The sequence below is a fragment of the Microcaecilia unicolor genome, chromosome 4 (genome assembly GCF_901765095.1).
Source record: "Microcaecilia unicolor chromosome 4, aMicUni1.1, whole genome shotgun sequence".
NCBI lineage: Eukaryota > Metazoa > Chordata > Amphibia > Gymnophiona > Siphonopidae > Microcaecilia > Microcaecilia unicolor.
The window spans coordinates 164,153,514-164,177,696 of NC_044034.1; the positions used below are offsets into that span (position 1 = coordinate 164,153,514).

Consider the following 24,183-nt stretch of genomic DNA (forward strand, 5'->3'; position numbering starts at 1 on the left):
TCAAGGCTCTGGTGCTGTTTTGTGCTCTACATTGTGTTCTGTACCTTGAACCCTCTCTATGTCTTATGTAAAGAGATGTCACCACACACAGCCTGCAGAGTCATGGTCTCACACCTAAAATCATCAAGGTAGTATGATTGTCATCACATTTTTTGTGAGGAAGGAGTCATTCTGTTATGCTGCAACATGCTTATATTGTAAGTTGGATGCACACATACAGAAATGTGTGATGTGATATAAAGGCACCTTTGTGATTAGCACCAAGGGTCAGATCTACTGGCTCTGGACCTTCTGTGCAGATGTGACCCTCACTCTCAACATCTCATCTATAAACCTATTTACACCTTGAAACCTGCAGCATAGATTGGGCCTGTATGAGGTTCACCTTGGGCCACAGAAGATTGACAGGTATTTGTGACCTGGATTGGCCACTATTGGAAACAGGATGCTGGACTTGATGGACCTTTGGTCTTTCCCAGTATGGCAATACTTATGTTCTTATGACAGTGCAGTGGTTCCCAAACCTGGTCCTGAAGGCACCCCAGCCAGTCGAGTTTTCAGGATATCCAAAATGATTACTCCTGAAAAAGATTTGCATGCACTGCCTCCACTGCACGCATATCTCTCTCATAAATATTCACTATGGATATCCTAAAAACCTGTTAGGCTAGGGGGTGCCTTTAGGACCAAGTCTGGGAAACACTGACAGTGTGCATACAACAGTAAACATCTGACTAATGAAACTGAACATCAGCATAGTTGGTCAGGTTTCTCTGGACCTCAGCTAAAGTGGCAACACACCAGGGTATGTCATCTCAGCATTGTACTCGAATTATTTCACTACAAGAAAGGCACATTGCACTGTAGATAGTGTGCTCATATATACATATTTATTGTGATGAAAAATAAATGTAACAAAAATAGGTTAACTTCACCATCAAAACAAAAAAAAAACAGTAACTTCAACACAACAGAAAGAAGCATAAGTTAGAATAATGCCTACAGACCCCTCAAGGATCCAATTTTGGGATCTTTCTGGAATGTCAATGGCGGCGCTGTGGTGGTGCTGGAGGTAGGGGTGGTGCCGCTGCTGCTGCTGCAGGCCTCTCTCTCTTTGCCATCACTGCCTCAATTCCTTGCTGCAATGTCTCATTCAGAGCTCTCAAGCCAGACAAAATGGCCTCACAGATCCCCTGCAGCTGGTTTTGGATGGCAACAAAGTGACCCTCCAAGCCCTCCTGGTGCATGTCCTCCCTTGCCTGCACAGCCTACAGGATTTCTATCATAGATGCAGCTAGGGCTGACACAAGTGGCTGGGGTCCCTATCTCCCATCCGTCGGTACCTGGGACTCTGGAGCCTCTGGCCTCCCAGATAACGGTGCCTGCAACTCCTCCCCCCTCGGCCTCCTCCTGTGTCTCCAGGGATCATAAGGACACGGAGTCTAGAGACATGCTCCACCTCAGAGCTGCTCTGTGTAGAGAGGTGGAGAATTACAGACTCACCCTCCTCCTGCTCCTCTTCTCCTCCCTTTTTCTCCTGCTGATGTGCCTGTTCAGGCTGTGCTAAGCCCAGTGTGGGTGGGCCTGATAGGCTGGGCCTTACTGCTCCAGATGTTTCACCACTGGGTCCTGTAGAGGAGAATGTAAAATTCAACTTTCAAGCCTCAAACATCAACTGCTTTGGGAAATTACTTGCATAATATATTTCTGGGTACTGCTCATATATAATTAAAGTATCATGATATGGTCTGTCCTCACTGGATTAGCAGGTAGGTAAGGACTGACTGTTTTTGGGAGTCACTGACATCTCCAAAAATAAAACACTGATGATTGGAAACTGAGCAAGACAAAAGTTATCTGAGTTGCCATTACACAAAAAGAGCAGCAGGGGGAACTGAACACAGGTTGAGGGTGTCGTGACAGTCCCTTTGTGTCAATGCTCCAAGTGACTACCTAGAACAGACATTCAATATGCTACATGCAAGGAAGACCCTGGAGTCTGGGTTCATTCATCAGAATGGCAAGCATTAACAGATCCCCCATCTACCTTGTGAGGTGCCATTTCATACTTGACATCTGACCACCTGGAAGGGCTTTGGGGGAAGGGTGTGGCCACAGGTTATTCATATTCTAGGTCTGGTGTGGGAGTCAGGAAGGCCGTTTCCAAGGTAGGGGTGGCAAGATATTCAGCTCATTCTGCTATATACGTGAAGTGGATGGGTATGTGATGCACACAGCCTTTCAGAATATGCATCTGCTGCCAATATTTGACCATAAAATGTATTATGCCCTTAAGATATAGCTACAGACAGCTTTATGGCTGCACAGCAAGGTTGTCAGAATTTCCAGTCTGCAAAGATACACTGGGGGATGAATGCACACATGGGTTTGGCAGGACCACCAAGGGGGGGGGGGGGGCAAAATTCCCCAGGCCTCCATGGGGGGCCCGGTGCCTGGGTCTCTCTCCCTCTCCTGCTCCCAGGCCACCGGCGCCGCAGTTCCCAGTCTCCACCTGCCTACCTTCAGCTCCCTCGACAGCCCCCTTCTGTCTACCACCGGGCCCCCCTGCATTAAAAAAAAAAATCTCTAAATCGGCAGCTCGTCGCATCTGTGAAAGTGGCAGATCGCCTCGGAAGCCACCCCCTAGGTTATTCACTGCCCTGGTTATTCTGCCCCAAATTAAGTCCTTCGATGCAGAGGACATATGCACACTCAGGGCCCTGAATAATTCCTCAAAATTTGCAAGGACCCTGCGCAGGATCAGGTTGCTTTCCGCTCTTATTCCCTCATGCTTCCTGCCTGCGTGCTGCTCCTTTCGATGGCTGCTTCCCATGGTCTGCTGGTCCTGACATAGTGGCATGCAATGTGAAGGCTACAGTTCACACCACACAGGAGAATGGATCAAGTATTTCTGCACCTGCCATGTTCTGTAAGGTAACCAAATTGTACAAACATACCTTACCTGTTAAATCAGCATTTGAAGAAATGTGTGGTCCAAAATGCATTCAACATATTCTATGGATTCTGAAGAGTGTCCAGAAAGACACCTCCTTCAGGTCTGTGTCAACTTTGGGACTTTGTTTTGGGAATATTGTTGCCTTGATGCTTTGCAAGCAAACAGCATGTGTGTGTGTACGTGTGGTCTTTTCTACACATGTACATCCATCTATATAAAGCGTCACATGGCACAACCATGTCCTTTTAGCACAGTGGTGTGCAGCTGTCTGTCTCCAAGTAAGTTCTCTCTGCTGAAACCTTTGGTTAACACGTCCTGTCTTTGCTTCCTTATTTTAACTCACAGATTTGATGTTTTTTGTTTTGGTTTTTTTTATCAATATTAGATGCTATGTTACTGGAATCAGTGCTTGCCTCAAGGGTTGTGTCCTATGTTTGTAGAAAGTTGGGTAGAGTAATGTGGGAGGTATAGGCCTTTCATGCTTGAGGTTGGAGCCACGTTTTGTGTTTTTCACTTCCCTCATCTCACTTTTAGCTTAGGTGGTGTGCTGGTAGCTGTGACCTTATGGCTTCTCTGCACAGATGAACTTGTGTGTGTTTGAGAGATGAGATGAATGTTTGAGGTAAAGTGTTTTAATTACTGTTTAGGACAATGATTGTGCATGTTGGTAAGAGGTGCCTTGGTGCTTCTAAACCTCCTCAGATACTCTTCATTCATTTCCCTGACCAAAGAATGTGCCAAGAAAGTCTTTTCTGTGACCTAGGTAGCAATGAGTGTGGTAGTAAGTGTTCTGTCCTCTGACAGCCTTGCACTAGTTTATGTGACCCTAAAATGTGTTTAATGCCTTTACTGTCATTCTCACTTCTAAGGATCTTCATCGCTGCAGTTCCCATTGCAAAGATACGTGAGCAATGCATTGTGTATAATGTAGTTCACAGGCAATGCAGCCACACTTGTCTGTCTGTATAAGAATTGTTACCACTGGTTGTGCGGCCACCCAGACCTCCTCTCTTTCTCAGCCAAGCTCGGCTCCTTTGTCTACCTGCTATCATTTCCTGGTCATTCTTACTATCTCTGTCCTGAGAGGTCAGCCAGATACGACCTTTCTCTCCAATCGAAGGCTGTCCTCTAGGACCACCCCTTGCTACCCGATGGCAGGCTCTATCTCCATTGGTCTATTTACCCCCTCCTCCCTGGGCCTGTGTGAGCCCTTCTTAGCCTCTCCCTCCCCCTTGCCATGAGGCATTCTCCATCTTGCTTCAGACAGCACTAGTCCTGCTAAAACTCCCTGGAACGAACTTGGTTTTTTTTACCTTGAATATATCTTCCTGATGAGATATTGCACTCTCCAGTCACCCAGCTCTGAGCTATTTCTGCCTACTTAACTATTCTCTCACCTCTGCAATAAAGCTGCCACTGATACAACTCTCAGAATTACAGTCTCTGTGCCCTGGGCCAACACTTCTGAACATCTGACTGTGAGTAAATTATCTGTGATTTATTCAATAAAAAAAACTTCAGAAAATAGAGACTTCAGGTGTGTACTGGTGTGCCAAGGTTATACTTCAAGATATTGAGGCTTTACAATTAACAAGACTTAAGAGGCTTGACAGTAAGATAGGAAACAGGTATGGAAATGTTAATGTTAGTGCTTACGCTCAAATTCCGACTAGCATCTCTTACTTCTGAAATGTCTCTGTCAAGGCGTCATATTGATCACCACTACTCTTTCTCTTTTTCCCTTCTTTGCTTTTACCCTTTCTCTCTTAACACTTTTAAGAAATTGATTGTTTGTTTGCTGATTTGATGTATGTTTTTACAGACTGTTGTAAGCCACATTGAGCCTGCCCGTGGGTGGGAAATTGTGGGATATAAATGCTATAAATAAATAAATAAATAAATAAATAAATAAATAAATAAATAAATAAATAAATGTGTTTGTGAGTATACTCTGTGACTAACCTTTCCATCTGCTAGGATTTGTGGTACAGAGTAATGTGTATGTTTGGGCGTTGTGGTGACGTGTACATGGTACAATAAGTAATGGGAGAGGGAGGTGGTAAATTGTAGGGTTTTGTTTGCTGGGCACAAGTCTTAATGGATTTTTCCCTTAAACAGTACTCTTCATGAAAGTAACCAAGTGCACTACACTGCTGTGCATTTTATTGTTTTGGCAGCATTAAACCATGTGACCAACATAAAGGGTAGTAATGCATGGATCTTCAGTGTTGAAATGCTGTTTGTTATGTGGGATAGGTACTGTAGCTCTCACTAAGGATCAAAAAAGTGTAGAATGTGAAGATTTGGTTGTCTTCCCCCCTTCAGATTGCTGTACTGAGGTAATACTCCTCTTTAAGTCCTTTAGGCATATTTTCAAAGCACTTAGCCTTCCAAAGTTCCATAGAAACCTATGGAACTTTGGAAGGCTAAGTGCTTTGAAAATATGCCTCCATGTAACATTGGTATGAGGTGTCCTGGTATTCTAGCATTTGAGGCCCAAATGTGAACCACTCTCTGACCTAGGAGGATTAGAAAGACTAAGCAATGTAGTTTGTGTGCTTTAATTAGCAACAGATGGTGCCACAGAGTTGTGTGGGGAAAGGGGTGGGTGCTATGAAGCTATCCTATTTCTTATCATGAGCTACAAAAGCAGGACTGTGGGAAACCTGTGTCACTACTGATTTTAAACAGTATTTCTGTTGACCAGAACGCCCTACTTGCCATAATGTGAGTGAATGATGACCACTTACCATATTAGATGTGAGACTCTCCCTCCTCAATTTTAATCATTTAAACCATCCCCCACTGGCAAAACCTCAGTTTCAGGAGTGGCACACATTTTAATGCTCACATAATGCCATTATGGTCTGAGGCTATGTGGTTACCTTTTAGCACCATACTGATAAGGGTGATGCAGAAACCTTTAATGCTAAGGCATAGATCCAATGTAGGGGTACTTCCATTTAGTAGAAAATTGGTTTAGTGGTGTGTGTTTTAACAAAATGTCTCACCTGTATCCATTTATAGGTCATGTGAGTTGTGTTAAGAGTTGTCAGGTGTTGATGATGTCTTCCACTCTTTAATTTGGTTCCTAGCAGAGTTGTGTAATAAAGGTTATATTGAACTATGTGTAATATGCTTGAGTTGCTTCCTGGTCCAAGGCTCTTTTTCACCCCATCTGAGAAGTCTTCACTGTGTGCTTTAAAGCACCATGGAGTGATTTATCTGAGAACACCAGTGACACAAGTCTACTCTTGTGGGGTAAGTTAATGATTATAGAAGGTGCCTACTAGTGTATTATCTTTCAGGAACTTACTTTTCGGTTAAAGTTTGTGTTAGTGTGGTGTAAGTACTACCCGGTCCATCCACTGCAACTGGGGTGAGTCTAGTTTCCAGAGAGGCGTGGCTAAGAATTAGGAGCCTTTAACCTAAACCTCCTTGTTCTTTAAGGGTGTCTGCCTAAGCCCTCTGTCTTCCTAAGAAGCATATTCAGTTAGGAAATGCCTAGAGAGCAACATTATCCTGACACCAGTATGCTTCAGGCCTGTCTTAGTGCCTTACTTGGGCAGTTACATTTTCTGCATCCGCCCTAGGAACCTACATACTATTATACATATTTGCATTATTTAAAGGTTGGGCATGGCTATTCCAACTGTAGGTGTCCATAAACTCATTGATTAAATGTTTTGGGCTGTCACCCATGACAAAATAGAAACACTGTAGACTTGGCCTGTGTGGTCACATAAGATCTTAAGAGTAGCCATACTGGGCCAGATCAATGGTCCATCAAGCCCACTATCCTGTTTTCCAAACCGTGGCCAAGCCAGGTCACAAGCACTAGTCAGAAACCCAAATCGTGGCAACACTCCATACTACAAATCCCAGAGTAAGCAGTGGCTTCCCATGTCTGTCAATAGCAGACTATGGACTTTTCCTCCAAGAATCTGTCCATTGAACCTTTTTAAAACTCAGATATGCCAACCACTGTTACCACATCCTCCGGCAAAGAGTTCCAGAGCTTAACTATACGTTGAGTGAAAAAATATTTCCTCCTATTTGTTTTAAAAGTATTTCCATGTAACTTCCTCGAGTGTCAACCTAGTTTTTATAATTTAGGAAGGAGTAAAAAACTGATTTACTTCAACTCATTCTACACCACTCAGGATTTTGTAGATCTCAATCATATCTCCCCTCATCCATCTCTTTTCCAAGCTGAAGAAACCTAACCTCTTTAGCCTTTCCTCATACGAGAGGAGTTCCATCCCCTTTATCATTTTGGTCACTCTTCTTTGAACCTTTTCTAATTCCGCTATATCTAAGGTGTGGATGCACCATGGAGTGATACAAAGCATTATAGTGGTTTTCGGTCTTATTCACCATCCCTTTCAAAATAATTCCTAGCGTCCTGTTTGCTTTTTTGGTAGCTGCCACACACTGCGCAGAAGATTTAAGCGATTTATCTACAATGACATCCAGATCTTTTTCTTGAGTGCTATGGCATCAAAACAAAATAAAGGCACAACTTCCCATACACTTACACCCTCTCCATGGGGTGGGGGGGGGTGGGTAAATAGACAGATGCCAATAGGCCTCTAGACAATCTTGGCAGCTGACTGCAGCTGCAGCACCTGTATTGTGGAACCACAGCATCAGCACTGGTGATGTGTCCTCTACACAGTGGAGACCACATCAACCCTCCAGCTAGCATTACAGTGACTATTGAGCTAGGTCAGATATGGATGGTTATCCTCACTGTCTGCTGTGATCACTGATAGCGTGGCATGGACCTGAGCCCCCACGCAAGGAGTATCATGCCATCCTCCACACTCCCTGTTCTCTCCCTCCATTTCCCAGCCCCTCCAAACCTACCAATTTCCTATTCTACCTCCTAACCTCAACTCTTCCTGCCCCTTACTCACACACACACATCATCTCTTCCTCATATTTGGGTGTCCTCTGGGGCAAACCTCTCACCTTCCCCTTTCCTTCCTCCTAGAAGCAGAAACTCTTTCTTAATGCCTTCCCCAGGTCAAACAGCTTCCTCCCACTCTCACCTCCCTGTGGATGTGCCATGCTTGTTCCTCCCAAGTTTTCCAATCTAATTAACACATGGAGATTGTGAGGGTACAAGTGACATATCACTACTGCTTTGCCATGTTATATGTAGAGCATTGACAGTACTATGATTGTAGATTCTGGCCATTCACAAAGACACTTGGATAATGTCTATGTGCATTGACACTATATCTTCCCATAATGGTGAAAAACAGCTGTTTGACGAGCTGAAACAAAGCACGATCATGATCATGTATAAAGAGAGAACCATACGGGCCACATTTCAAGAGAGAAAGATGGGGGGGAGGGATGTGTTGGGAGACTATGCATGCTGTGTAAATGGCAAGATTGCATCCTATTAATGTGGACATAGGTGAGGTTGCGTCATACCACCTGCAGTTGTCAACTTACACAGTTGCTGTCTTCTCTAGACCTTTTACAGAGCACAGGTAAGCCCAACGCGAGCTTACCGCTCGCGGGACTACTGCTGGATCAACATGGCTGCGGCAGTAGCCCTGTTCCGAGCGCGCACCATTTCTGGGGGAAAAAGAAAACCCCCAGAAATGGCTTGACTAACACTTCCGGGTTAGCCACAGTAGACACTGTGCGTGGAAATTACTGCCGCTGAGAGAGGGAGGAAGATGCAGGATCGTGGGAGCTCAGCCTGCTCCCTCTGCTGCCAGTGTGTCCTTACCGCCACCCAGGGAGCCTTTACCACCACTGAGGTAGCAATAAGGTTCCCGCGCTAACCCGGGGGTTTTCTTTTTCCCCCAGAAATGGTGCGTGCTCGGGGCAGGACTACAGCCGGCGGCCACGTTGAGCTGGCAGTAGTCCCGGAACAGCGAGCAGTAAGCTCACGTTGGGCTTACGCCACTCTGTAAAAGGGATTCTTAATGCATGCATTGTAACATATATGCACATTAATTGAGGCCACTCATGTTTGTTACTGAGACACAGGCACTAGTTAACGCACCAGTGTCAGTAACACATGTGTAACGTGCTTCAATCATGGTAGTGCGTGCAAGCGCTATTGGCACCTCGCATTAATGGTGGCATGAACGCGAATACACAAGCGCGCTATTCCCACTTGCACTATATTCCTTAGCGCACCTTAGTAAACATGCCCCTTAATGTAGTACTAATGTGGCAAAAATATATCCAATTACTTTTCCTTAGTTCAAAAGGAAAAACTGAATGAGAATTGACTTTAATAGAGACAAGAAAAAATATGTTTAAAAAAATCTCTTAACTGAAGAAATATACATATATATATATATATACACACATGTTCGTAAGAAGAAACAAGATTGTATTATTAGACATTACTGTTAATGGTCAAAAAAAAAGGAGATTTTACTATGGCAATCAGGCTGTGGTCACTCTGAGGTACGTGTGTTACCTGTGTCAATGACATACTATTAGATCACTATTTTTCGAAGAACATTTTTCACCACTGATTCAAACTTGAATGCTTTCACATCTGGATTATTGCAATGATATAAATATATAATATAATATACTAGTAAAAAAGGCCCATTTCTGACACAAATGAAACGGGCGCTAGCAAGGTTTTCCTCGGAGTGTGTATGTTTGGGAGAGTGTATGTGAGAGTGACTGTTTGAGAGTCAGAGTGAAAGTGTGAGTGTGTGAGAGAGAGAGTGAGTCTGGGTGTGAGTGTGTTTGTGAGAGAGTGTGTGTGTGAGAATGAGAGTGTGTGCAAGTGTGTATGTGAGACACAGTGTGAGAGAGAGTGTGTGTGTGTGGGCGAGAGAGAGAGTGTGTGTGAGACACAGATTCTCTGTGAGAGTGAGTTTATGAGACCAAGCGAGTGTGTGAGAGTGAGAGTCAGAAAGACATTGTATATGAGAGAGTGTGCGCCCTGCCCTCCCAATCCATGGCCATCTGTCCCCTGCCCCCTCCATTCATCCTTTTCCAGCAATTCCCCTCTCTCCCTGAGCCCTGCCCTCCCAATCAATGCCCATCCATGCTCCTCTGTCACCTGTCCCCTCCATGCATCCCTATCCAGCAATTCCCCTCTCTCCCTGAGCCCTGCCCTTCCAATCCATGCCCATCCATGCTCCTCTGTCACCTGGCCCCTCCATTCATCCCTATCTAGTAATTCCCCTCTCTCCCTGTGGCTTGCCCTGCAATCCATATCCATCCATGCCCATCTGTCCCCTCCATTCATCCCTATCCAGCAATTCCCCTCTCCCTGAGTCCTGCCCTTCCAATCCATGCTCCTCTGTCACCTGGCCCCTCCATTCATCCCTATCCAGCAATTCCCCTCTCTCCCTGAGGCCTGCCCTGCAATCCATATCCATCCATGCCCATCTGTCCCCTCCATTCATCCCTATCCAGCAATTCCCCTCTCCCTGAGTCCTGCCCTTCCAATCCATGCCCATCCATGCTCCTCTGTCACCTGCCCCCTCCATTCATCCCTATCCAGCAATTCCCCTCTCTCCCTGAGGCCTGTCCTGCAATCCATATCCATCCATGCCCATCTGTCCCCTCTATTCATCCCTATCCAGCAATTTCCCTCTCTCCCTGAGTCCTGCCCTCCCAATCCATGCCCATCCATGCTCCTCTGTCCCCTGCCCCCTCCATTCATCCCTTTCCAGCAATTCCCCTCTCTCCCTGAGCCCTGCCCTTTCAATCCATGCCCATCCATGCTCCTCTGTCCCCTGCCGCCTCCATTCATCCTTTTCCAGCAAGTCCCCTCTCTCCCTTCCATGACCCCCCCTCGCATCCATGCTCCTCTCTCTCCCATGTCCCAGCCTGGCCCGCCCTCTTCTCCCCCCCCCCCTTCGCATCCATGCCCCCCCCCCTTCGCATCCATGCATCCCTTTTTGTTTTTTTTCTTCTTTTTAAATTTACCTCCGTGGCGGTTCCGGCAGCAAAGCGTCAGGGAAGGAGGCGGCGCTCCCGACGTCTAGCTTTCCCTTCGCTGTGTTCCGCCTTCTTTTGACGTCATCCTTGACGTCAGAAGAAGGCGGAACGCAGCGAAGGGAAGGCTAGACGTCGGGAGCGCCGCCTCCTTCCCTGACGCTTCGCTGCCGGATTAGTTTTTTTTTTTTTTTTCCGCCCTCGACGTCATGACGTTTGACGCGAGGGCGGGGCAGAGACGGCTGGCTGGCTGGCTTGAAGGCTTCACACCACGAATCCACGAACCCTTCAGCCTGGGAGTGACGTCAGATGGCTTCATGGCTTCACAGAACGTTGTCCTCAGAACGTTGAGGGTGCGTTTTATTATATTAGATATATATATATATATATATATATATATATATATATATATATATATATTCCAGTATTTCAACCATGCTGATTACTAGGCTTCAAACATTACAAAATATTGCTGCACACAGTCACTCCTCTACTAATCCAATTACATTGGCTACCAGTACAAGCTCATATCTATTTTAAATTATCTTTAAGATCCTCGAATGAGCTGGACTGGAATATCTATTTTTTTTTCCTCAAGAATGTTAGAACCTTAAGATCTCAGACTTCACTTATTTATTTTCCTTCAATGAAAGGTCTGCATTATTCTAGGATTTTTATGAGTTGCTGTAGATTTTAGGCTGTTCAATGCTGAAACTCCCTATCTAGGTATTACCAGATGTTTAAATTCCTACTTTTCTTTTCAACGCACTCTTAAAACTTCTTTATTTTTAAAATATTTGTTAATTTTACACTGATCAATTTATTTGTATTTCCCAGTTAATTTGCTGGCTCTTGTAGCTGTATTACTACGTCTGTAATCTGTTTTGTACCCTATGGGATTCAATCCAATTTAATTCTTGTATATCGCTAATATATCCTTTCCAGGGTTTAGTGCGGTTTATATTCTAGGTGAGACAAAAGTAAATAGTGTTAGTGTGAAGTTTGAGAAACATTAGAGACCACTGGATTAATGCATAAGACTAAAAACATTTAAGGAAAGAATAATGGATGATACTTGGAGGTAGAAGGATTGTTATGAAGCAGTCTTTGGGAAGAGATAGGTTTAAGTGGAATATAAATCCCAGATTAGATTAATGTGGGAGTCTGTGTGTATACTGCATTCGAAATTATCCGTGCAAGAAGTCCAAAGGAGAGATCACTCATCAGTTCAACATTAAAAAGGGTGGGGGATGGGGTTTCTGGGTACAAGATATAAAAACAGCAACAGAATGCATAGTGACAGCAGAACAGCAAACTTCTGCGACTGATCATCAGAAAGCATCACTATATGTAGTCTTATTTCCCCGGTATTATGCAATGGACCTATAACTGTGTAAGTTATAGGTCCATTGCATAAGAAAGCAGCATACACAGCCTTCCAAACAAAAGGAAAGATTGCACATTTTACTAAAAAGGGAAATGGGACTTGACATACCGCCTTTCTGAGGTTTTTGCAACTACATTCAAAGCGGTTTACATATATTCAGGTACTTATTTTGTACCAGGGGCAATGGAGGGTTAAGTGACTTGCCCAGAGTCACAAGGAGCTGAGGTGGGAATCAAACTTAGTTCCCCAGGATCAAAGTCAACTGCACTAACCACTAGGCTACTCCTCCAATAGCAAGGAGCTGAGGTGGGAATCAAACTTAGTTCTCCAGGATCAAAGTCAACTGCACTAACCACTAGGCTACTCCTCCAATAGCAACATTTCATGTAGAAGCCTGCCCTTGCAGATCAGCAATGCGGCCATGCAGGCTTCTGTTTCTGCGAGTCTGACGTCCTGCACGTACCGGCTGCATTGCTGATCTGCAAGGGCAGGCTTCTACATGGAATGTTGCTAGTGGAATAGCAACATTCCATGTAGAATCTCAAATAGGGAAAGGGAAGGGAAAATTAGATTCTTACCTTGGTAATTTTCTTTCCTTTAGTCATAGCAGATGAATCCATTACGAATGGGTTGTGTCCACCTACCAGCAGGGGGAGATAGAGAGCACTGAAAAACCATAGTGCCTCTTGGCCAGCTAGCTCCATCTGCCTCTCAGTATTTCCCTTCTTTGTCATCAAGCAGATGAATCCATTACGAATGGGATGTATCAAAGCAATCCCTAGAAAGTGTGGGAACAGGCCACACCACGCGCCAGCACTTGTGCTCCAAAATGTGCATCCCTCCTGGCAGCCACATCCAGCCTGTAATGTCGGGCAAATGAGAGCTTAGAAGCCCATGTCGCTGCACTGCATATCTCTTGAAGAGAGAGTGCTCCAGTTTCAGCCCAAGAAGAGGAAATCGCTCTTGTGGAATGTGCCTCAAAGGCTTCAGGCGGAGGCCGGCCATACAGCAGATATGCTGAAAAAAATAGCTTCTTTGAGCCAATGAGCCAGAGTAGCTTTAGACGCTGGAGACCCTCTGCGAGGACCTGACAACAAAACAAAAAGGTGATCAGAGGTCCTGAAAGCATTTGACATGCGCAGATACTGCCCTTCGCACATCTAGAAGGTGCAAATGCAGAAATGGGTCTCGACAGGACAGCGCATGGAGCTCAGACACCCGTCTCACAGAAGTAATGGCCACCAAAAAGACCGTCTTTAGGGTCACCTCCTTCTCCGAAGCTCGCCTAAGCGGCTCGAAGGACGAACATTGAAGGGCCTTTAAAACTAACCCCAGGTTCCAAGCCAGACACAGAGCCTGCATGGGAGGACAGAGCCAAAGCACCCCTCTAAGAAACAGTGCCACCTCCGGATAAGCAGCCAGGGAGCGGCCAGCCACCTTCCCCCGAAACATGCTAAGGCTGCAACTTGAACACGCAGGGAATTATAGGCCAAGCCTTTTTGTAAACCAGCCTGCAAAAAGTCAAGTATCGGCGAGACAGAAGCCCGCATGGATGTAATCGCTTTAGCAGCACACCAAGCCTCAAACTGACAACAAATCCAAGCATAGGCAACGGAAGTGGAACGCTTGCGGGCCTGAAGGAGAGTGGAGATGACCTTGTTGGAATAGCCCTTGTCTCTCAATTGCACCCTCTCAAGAGCCAAGCCGTAAGACCAAAGCGGCAGGCGTCCTCCATGGTTACCGGCCCCTGTGACAACAGGTTCGGTACCAGAGGCAAAGGAAGGGGAGCCTCCACCAGCATCCGCCGGAGGTCCGCATACAATGGCCACCTGGTCCAATCCGGGGCAATGAGAACCACCTCTCCTTGATGTAGCTGAATCCGCAGGAGTACTTGCCCTATCAAGGGCCCAGGAGGGAACACATACAGGAGGCCCTGAGGCCAGGGTTGAGCCAAGGCGTCCAACCCGCCGAGCGAGGATCTCTCCGTCTGCTGTAAAGCACGGGACTTTGGCATTTGCACTTGACGCCATAGGATCCGCTACGGGCATCCCCCATTTGGCACAGATCTGAAGGAACACTTCGTCTGCCAGTTCCCACTCCACTGGGTCGATTTGATGCCTGCTTAGATAATCGGCTTGCACGTTGCTCTGACCTGCAATGTGAGCTGCTGACAGAAACTGCAGATGTAGCTCGGCCCAGTGGCAAATCTGCGCGGCCTGCACGGCCAGTGCCCTGCACTGAGTGCCGCCTTGTCAATTTATGTAGGCCACTGCTGTCGTATTGTCCGACAGAACTTTGACAGCCAGTCCCTCCAGGGTTGTGTGAAAGGCCAGAAGCGCCTGGAATATCGCTTTCAACTCCAAGCGATTGATGGACCACTCCGACTCCTTGGGTGTCCAGAGACCCTGGGCATGCCTTCCCTGTCAATGTGCCCCCAGCCCTGCAGGCTGGCATCTGTTACCACCAGGCACCAATCGGGAAGCGCTAGCGGCATGTTACGTCCCTCACCTGGTGCCAGGCCTGCGCGGCCCAGCGAAGATAGCTGGCCATCTTGGTGTTGGTTAGCTTCAGGGAGGAAGGAGGGTCTGTTTCTGTTTCCTATTTCTGGCAACCGTCATCTGGGTTGGATCAATGGCCGCAGCCATCTTGGATAGATCAGGTCCTGGGAAGCCATCTTGGAGTAACAAGGTCAGGAAGGAAGCCCATATTTGGACGTAGGCACCTCTGCTGATGGGGGCAGCCATCTTGAATCAGCTGCACATGCTTGAGCCTAATTCCTCCACTACTTAAGGCCCTGCCTTCAGTCCTTCGTTGCTTTGGCCTCAATTGTCTCAGAGGTCCACGCCGGAGTTCTGTTCACCAGCTTTCCTCAGTTCCTGTGTACCAGACCTCGGCTTGTTTTCCTGACCACGATTGTTTGCTGCCTGCCTAGACCTTGGACTGGTTTGACTATTCTTTGCCCTACGGATTACTTGGCTATTGGACTGTGTCTGCTTGCCCGTCAGCCTGGTCAGCGGCTGTGCAACCCCGCCAGTTCCAAAAGTCCTGGTGGCCACCTGCAGCTGGGAGCTCAACTCTTGGTGAACAGTGGTCGCTTCCCAGGTGAAGCTAGGGGTTGTCTGGCTGCCTGACCGAGTGCGGCGCCACTCCATCTCTGCCGTGCTCAGTCAGGGCACAGGGGCTCACTTCTACCAGATCATAACACGGCATTCCTCGCCCATGCTGTCGAAACGGACCCCCAAACATTCTAGAGATTGAGGGGGGGGGTCAGGTGACTTTTGGGTATATTGACAACCCAGCCCCGAGATTACTTCAATCTGGCTGTTACATGATGACTCTCTTCTGCAGAGTCCACTCTGATGAGCCAGTCGTCGAGGCATGGGTGAACCCGGATACCCTCTCGCCTGAGAAAGGCAGCTACTACCACCATTACCTTGGAAAAGGTTCGGGGAGCTGTGGCAAGGCCAAAAGGCAAGGCACGAAACTGGAAATGTTTTCCCAACATCGCAAACCGGAGAAACCGGTGGTGCGGGGGCCAAATAGGAATGTGCAAGTAAGGTTCTTTCAGGTCCAGAGACATGAGAAACTCTGCCATGACGGAGCACAGGGTTTCCATGCAAAAATGCCGCACTCTTAGTGACTTGTTGACTTCCTTTAAGTCGAGTATGGGCCAAAAAGATCCTCCTTTTGCCGGCACCACAAAGTAAATGGAGTAGCGACCGTAGCCGATCTTGGCAGGAGGCACAGGGACCACCGCCCCGAGGTGCAACAAGCCTTGCAAGGTCTCCTCTACCACCGCCCGTTAGACGGCAGAGCTGCATCAGAACTCCACAAACACATCTCTCACCGGGGCACTGAATTCTAATCTGTAGCCATCTCTGATCAGGTTCAAAACCCACTGATCTGAGGTAATCTTGACCCATTCCTCGAGAAAGAGGGAAAGACGTCCTCCAACTGCAGGAATTGAGGAGTGGGCCAGCGCACCATCATTGAGAGGGTCGCCCATGAACTCCAGGCCTTGAGCCGGCCGATGAAACGTTTGTTCGAGCGAAAGGAGTTCCTCTACTGAAAGCGGGCACGTGAAGTAAACCCAGCAGAACGCCCCGGACGGTACCTTCTAGCTTCACGGAAGCGAGGTCTGGAAGAGGAGGGAACCGCCTGACCCTTGGAAGAAGGCCGCGGCCTAGCCTCGGGTAAGCGCTGGGGTTTAGTTTCCCCCAGGCCTTTAACAATTTTCTCAAACTCCTCACCAAATAGGAGAAAGCCCTGGAAGGGCAACTCCACCAACCTTTGCTTAGGGGCCATGTCAGCCGCCCAATGCCGTAGCCATAGAAGGCGGCGAGCGGCCACCACCACCTGTTTAGCCGAAGCTCTGACCAGATCATAGAGGGCGTCAGACAAAAATGACAAGGCCGACTCCATCCACGGTGCCACCTCCGCAAGGGGCTTCGCTCCATCCCCGGGCTCTTCCACTGCCTGTTGCAACCAAGCGAGGCAGGCTCGAGCAGCATAACAACTGCACACAGATGCCCGTAAGGCTAGGTCTGAAATCTCAAAGGACCGTTTGATTGCTGATTCCAGTCGGTCCTGCATGTCCTTCAGGGCGACCCCTCCCTCTACTGGGAGGGATAGTCTTTTTAGTCACAGCCGTGACTAGGGCATCCACTTTAGGCACGGCCAAGCGTGCCAAGTGCTCCTCACTGAGAGGGTATAAGTGCCCCATTGGCCTGGCAACTTTCAAAGGCCCCTCAGGGTCAGTCCATTGAGCCAAAATAAGCTCTTGGATGGAGTCATGCAAAGGAAAGGCTCGAGCAGGCTTCTTAGTACTTGCCATCCTCGGATTACCAGAGGAGGCTTCACCCATCACAGGATCTTCAATAGAGAGAGCCTGTAAGGCATCAGAAATAAGTGCTGGCAGCTCCTAGCGGTGGACAATCCTAACCGCAGTGGGATCATCCAGATCCAGTGGCAATCCTACACCTTCCTCTGGCTCTTCGGACCACGAAGGCCTGCCAGACCCCTCAGAATCCCCACAGCTCGACCATGGGGGGGGGGGGGGAATGGCCACTCTCTGAAGGGGAATTTACCCTTCTGCGCTTGTCTTGCGGCCAACTGTCTGGGGAAAAAACCCTGACGACAATCCCGGGCCGGTCTCCACTGGAGAGGAACCAGGTAGCAACAGCTACAGAGGCACTCCGGAGGTCCAGGAGAGTGGGAAAGGCAGGGAAAGGACAAACCAATGTGCCTGCATCCACATAGAAGAGTGTGGGAAAGGCAGGGACAGGGCAAACCTATATGCCTGCATCCACATAGGGGGAAGGGTAAGGCAGGAAAAGGGCTAACCTATGTGCCTTTAAAGTGAAGCTGCAATAGCCATAACACCCCTGCTACAACTGGCAAAAGCCCAGGAACCACCCCAGGCAGATTTTTGAAGGAGCTGAATAAGCTGCGTCCAACCCTGCTGGAGAGATAGAGAATACTGAGAGGCAGATGGAGCTAGCTGGCCAAGAGGCACTATGGTTCTTCAGTGCTCTATATCTCCCCCTGCTGGTAGGTGGACACAACCCATTCGTAATGGATTCATCTGCTTGATATACCGCCTTTCTGAGATTTTTGCAACTACATTCAAAGCAGTTTACATATATTCAGGTACTTATTTTGTACCAGGGGCAATGGAGGGTTAAGTGACTTGCACAGAGTCACAAGGAGCTGCAGTGGGAATGTGAACTCAGTTCCCCAGGATCAAAGTCCACTGCACTAACCACTAGGCTACAAAAACACCAACATCCTTAGGGCCCTGTTTACTAAGGTGCACTAGTGCTTTTAGCTCGTGCACAAAATTAGCACGCACGGTTTAGGTGCCCATAGGTATATTGTGGGCGCCTACACGGTTAGCGTACCTCTAGTAGACTCTGCCCACCGATCTACCCAACACTTCATATATAAAATGAGTAGGAAGCATCACTTCAAAGTACGAACGGCAAATGTTTCATTCTGCTCGTTATGAATGACTGAAGCACTGACTCAAGATCTGAAAGGCAGAAGCAACAGTCATTCACACCTTCTGAAATAAAGCATATTTAGTCACAGTACTGTTTTTCCTACATACAAACATTATAACCACTAGCTGTAAGACAAATATGTAATGACTACCCTTTAGATGTGGGCTTTGGTCTCGCTTAATTCACAAGCTCATCACAAAACATCTTTTAATTATGGAAATTTCTCTCCTCGATAGTGCATAATGAGAACTCTGCTTGCTGCCATAAGATGCTGACTATCGGAAGCACACCCAGATTTCCTCTATTGTTTATGTTTGATGCAGCTGACAATATTTTTATTTTTTTTGGAAAAAACAAGCAAACATGCTGGCCACAGCTAGCAAAATTTGCATGGGGGATCCTGTACATCCTGCTACCAGCACATTTCTAAGAAGACATCTTCTATTGAGGCGAACTCTGCTTCCTGCCATAAGATGCTGACTATCGGACGCACACCCAGATTTCCTCTATTGTTTAATCTTGTTTTGCTGATCAGATCCATCAGGAATAATTTGAGTGAGTCTTCCTGTGTCACCCTGCTGTAAGCGTTTGCAACTACTCATATTATCTTAAAGTAATCTACTTAGGTCTTCCTAACTACCATCTCAAAGGGTTCCAGTCCATCCACAATACCTCCATTTGATTCTCGACCCCATGCACGTCGTTATAATTACATACCTCCACTTTTAGCTTAACGTCACTTGCTACCAGTATTGTACCAGATCAAGCATAAGATCCTTACTCACAGGGCTTTTTATACAGGTATTCCCCCACTGTTCCCTCTAAGCTAAGCAGGAGTCCTCTGCCTACAGTCCTGCCAGTGGGTGGTGCTGTTTCACTATGTCTCTAGTGATTGAAAACACAATATTGAAGCACTGCCCCCCCCCCCCCCCCCCCCACTGGCAGCAGTGCTGTTGGAGGACTCCCTCTCATCTTAGAGGGAATATTGATACCCCTGATATCTATGACCACCCATATGCTCTTGATCAGACATTATGCTCTGCTACAGAGCATCACCTTGTTATCCTTTCTGTTTCTTGCTTCCATCTCAAATCAGCCCAACATTCTGTTTTTTCTTGTGCTGCTCCTGCCTTGAGGAACGCGCTTCCACTCCCACTTCAGGCTGAACAAGCCTACATTAGGTTTAGAGCTTTGCTAAAGGCGCCTCTCTTTACTGAGGCTTTTGGTGGGGGCTGACACAATGAACATCAGCATTGTTTAGCCTCTATCTTTCCACTCCCCTCATTTCCCTTTCTTTCCTATTTGTAAATTGTAGTTCCATTTTTAGGGATCGATATTCAATGTGATTAAACTGGCCAGAAACTGCTCCTTGCCGGTTCAAATCAGTTGTTCGGGGTTAACCAGTCATTTTCAGTGGCACTTAACCAGTTAGCAGTCCTGAAAATAACTAGTTAGCCCCAAACTCAAAACAGGCCATTTTAGGGGTGTTCCAGGGGGCGGAGTTGGCATCTGGAATTCAGAACTTAACCGACCAGGTTAACTGCATAAATAAGACTACATAAAATTCAGTCCTATCTTTGAAGCCCTTTTACAATGGCGCGTCAAAAAGTGGCTTGCTGTCGTGTGGGCACATGTATTGGACACACACTGGATCATTTCTCCACCATGTCTGGAAAAAAGGGGGGGTTGGGGCCAGGAAATGGATGTGCGGCAAAATTAAAACCAGTGCACGTCTATTTACGGCCTGAGCCCTAAATACCACCCACTGAAATAACGGTAAGGGCTCACGCATTACCCATGCGGTAACCATCCAGTGAGCACCAACTGCTAATTTTCGCTGGGAACACCCCTGCGGTAGAAAATAATTTTCTACCACTTGCCAAACTCAGAATTACTGCCAATTTGACACACGCTGCATTCATGTAGCCCCTTACTCGCCTTTGTAAAACGGCCCCTATATGCGGTAACCCATAGCCAGTTAAGTGCTGAATATTACACTTAACCGGCTATGTATTAGTAAGCTCCGCAAACTCAGAAATTCAATGCTGGTGCCCAGACATGGCCCAGAACTGAATTTCCAAAAACACCAGCTTCGGCAGCAAGACACAGATCGCCACTGGTTGAATATCAGACCCCTTGATTCTAAATTATGTAAACCATTTAAATTTTATCTGTGAAATGCGGCGTATCAAGTACGGAATAAAGAAACTTATGTGATGGGTTGCCAAAGGTGGCAGCATGGTAGCCTTCAGCATGGCACATCCTGCGATGTCACTGCAGGCACTGGGGTTAACTTCAAAGAAGTCTAAATTCAGGAACCTAAAATTGAGCAAACATTTTCATCCAAATTAGGAACTTGTGATTTCTATTGAAAATATCCCTACGTTTCAACCTGCAACTCATTTGCCCAGATAGAAACCTTTAGAATCCCAGAGTGGGGCACCTAACATTTTACCTCTACCCAAACTCTGCTCCTACACCCACCCCTTCTTTTAGAATCCAAAGTTTTGGTACTTCACCTTTGAAAACTGACTAGGGGCCAATTTAAGACTAACTTCTTAAGGACCCTAAACCTCTTGGAAAACAGCCTAAGTGGTTGTTTTGGTTTGAGTATGATTCACAGGGTCTGTCATATCATTAAAGTCCCTATGAAAGTTCACAACTCTGTGACAGCAGGTTATAACAGTTTGGCCAGAGACAGGGCATAAAATCAATGCAGCGCTTTAAAATTTCATATCAAACAACATATTTGATGCTTCCTGATTCTTCATATAATAGATTTAATGTGGCAGTTATTGAACCTATATATAAGCATAGTTTTATTTTTATAGCTGCATTTATATAAAATTACACATAAACAGATGTTTGTATACGTCAGAAGTTCCAAGCTTCCCTTCCACGGCTCTGCAACAGACACCCAAGGGAGAAGTTGGTCACAGCCAAACATGCCAGTATAATAATTTATATAGGTGAAAACAGTTTACTAATAAAGTTGGAGTCATAGGACCTATTGCACAGCATTAAACTGCTATACCATAACACAGAAGCATTTATATAGTATTTCAAGATGAAACACCAAATTTATAAATGTCATTAAATAGACTCATGGTTTGAAAAAAAAAAGTTTCTTACTTGGAATGTCATTTTCCAATGCTGTTTTTATATTTCTCACATCCCCTTACTGAAGAACCACCTTCTTACTCTGGGGTTAGCTAAGGACATTGAGGTGGGAGACGGAGATGAGAGGCTCATTGTGGACAACTTCACCAGGAAGAAAAAGAGAAGTTCAAGGTTCATCTGGCATGACCTGATCTACAGGAGAGGGGTAGAAACCGAAAACACCAGAATTCTTCCCAGAAAGTTTTGCCGGCTGGGTAGCATAGAGGAGTAGCTGGGAGGGGAAGACTTACTGTATTATAAAATTACAACATTTTCTGTTAACTTCGCCAGGCAGTCAGCAAAATCAGGCAGGTGCTGTCATTCAAAAGGTCCTGCAGAGCACACTGATCATTGCTGCCAAGTGAATGAGAGTTTTATGAATATCTTGAGCTCTGTTGAAGTGTGGATTTAAAGTTTGCGCTTAGGGTAACCCCTTTGAAAATCAAAATTTGTGACCTTAGTATCAGTAGTACTTCATAAAACCAAAATGGGCCTCCTAAAAAACAGAAGCTGATGCTTGGACACACAAGGTTTCCACGCTACACAGCCTGCTACCCCAACCTTTTCAGTCACACTGCCCCTATGTTGCGTCTTGCCCATCGTACAGAGTGACCGATGTTCACAAACTATTTAGGGTGCTTAGTAATGTTCTTTATTTTTAACACCTAATATCCCTTTCCACAAAGCCACACGCGAGGGGGAGGGTGAAGGATTTTATAAATGATGTTCCTTTAACAGTGTTTCCCAAGTCCGACCCTGGAGTACCCCTTGTAGTCAGGTTTTCAGGATATCCACAATGAATATGCATGAAGAGATTTGCATATAATTGAGGCAGTGTGCACAAATCAAGTTCACGCATATTCATTGTGGATATCCTGAAAACCTGACTGGTAAGGGGTATTCCAGGACTGTACTTAGGAAACACTGCTTTATAGAACAGATCCAACATGCAAACTTATGCCTTGATAGCCTAGGCACCCTGTTAGAAAACTACCCTCTACAGCAGTGGTTCCCAAACCTGGTCGTGGAGACACCCCAGCCAGTCAGGGTTTCAGAATATCCACAATAGTGATCTCCATACCAAGGATACAATACATGCAAATCTCTCATGAATATCTGTTGTGGATATCCTGAAAACCTGACTGGCTGGGGTGCCTCCAGGACCAGGTTTGGGAACCGCCGGTCTATTTGACCACCCATTTTATAAAGCAGCATAGCTAGGTATGTGTCTTTTTAAATAATCTCCTAGTATCGCATAAATGCTCCTGTACAAAATGAAATCTGCTATAAGGTAGATGCAAAACTGTGTGTGCATTCTATGCATGCATATATTTCACACAGCCACCTAGCAACTCTGTGCTTGCTCCACCCTGGGTATACCCCTGGCAGACCACAGAAAAATACAAGGGCTCTTGCTGGCACAGGTACTTATGAAATTGCTCAAGTGAATGTATGCATACAACAAACCACTTAACAAGTGCAAGAGCATTTGCATGCTACCGAGGATTATTCTAGGAGACTACTTTGTCAAAGCACATACATATTTTTGAAATACACTCCACTATAAACTTCTCTCTCTTAAAGCAGCTCTGGAAGAACAGGATACCTGGTCCCATTGAATAATCTACTCCATCTGTATTACAGAAAACATAGGTTTTCTGTAAATCAGGACATACACTGAAAACTAAAGTGGTTTCCATCATGGCTCTATCTGTTATGGACAACAGGATCGTCTGAGCAACATGTGCCAGAAATAATGCTTTTTATATTACAGTTACAAAAGTCACTTTGTGATTTTTTTTATTTCATTTGTTTTCACAAAGTTTCATTGAAAACTCTTTACATCTCCTATACAGGAAGTGCTAGACAACACCTAATATCGACACCAGTTCCATTTATGCCTCTTTGCCGCTTACAAATACAACTTTCTAAACTATAAGCATAATTTTCAAAATTACAAATGTAACCTCCAAAATTATGTTCAAGTTCTTCAACACCAGAATGAACAGGCAGGTATGTTGACTACATCAAATGCAACAACATGGAGTCAATTCTCTCTTCTGAGTCCATAAAAGCACGTACTTTTCCCGTGCCATAATGCTTGTGTGTATAAAATTGACCATGAATGCAAAGGACAAAGATGCACGCACACATGCTACTGTACAAATAGATGAATAAATATTCCATTCCTTAAACACACACTGTCACCTCTCTCAAACATATATAAATACACTTCCTTTCTGACATACACTCCAGTATGCATACAGATTCAAGTTCTCAAATATATATACCACACAGAGCCTCCCTTCTCACACAAATACACAAAACATTCCTGGCAGCAAAAAATATGAATGCTATGTGTCTCAATTAATACACAAAAAAATGGCATACAAAAGTATGCAAGCATGAAGTGAAAATTTTTATAGTGAATTTTATATTTTATTTGTTATCAATAGAAATCAAACAAAATAAAACAGAAAAGATGATACCTTTTTTATTGGACATAACTTAATACATTTCTTGATTAGCTTTCGAAGGTTGCCCTTCTTCGTCAGATTGGAAATAAGCAAATGTGGTAGCAGATAGTATATATAAGAGAAACATCAAAGCATTACTTTGACAGTCTGACAGAGTGGGATGGTGGGGGTATGCATGGGGACATCAAAGCATTTCATTGATATTCTAACAGGATGGGTGTTGGTAGGTGAGAGGAGGGTAATAAACAGAGACATAAGCAGAGA

At 45.8% G+C, this 24,183-nt stretch overlaps 1 protein-coding gene across 3 annotated transcripts in view; it reads right to left on the minus strand.

The window, feature by feature from the left end:
• The window catches only part of CHST1 (carbohydrate sulfotransferase 1), a 100,751-nt gene that overhangs the window by 68,766 nt on the left and 7,802 nt on the right, over positions 1 to 24,183 (minus strand). The window contains exon 3 of one of the 3 annotated variants that reach the window (XM_030199483.1): positions 1,504 to 1,629. The exons of the other annotated variants lie outside the window; for them this stretch is intronic. The gene's annotated coding sequence lies outside the window, so the exon portion shown is untranslated. The remainder of the gene's footprint in view (positions 1 to 1,503; positions 1,630 to 24,183) is intronic. 3 annotated transcript variants of the gene reach the window in all.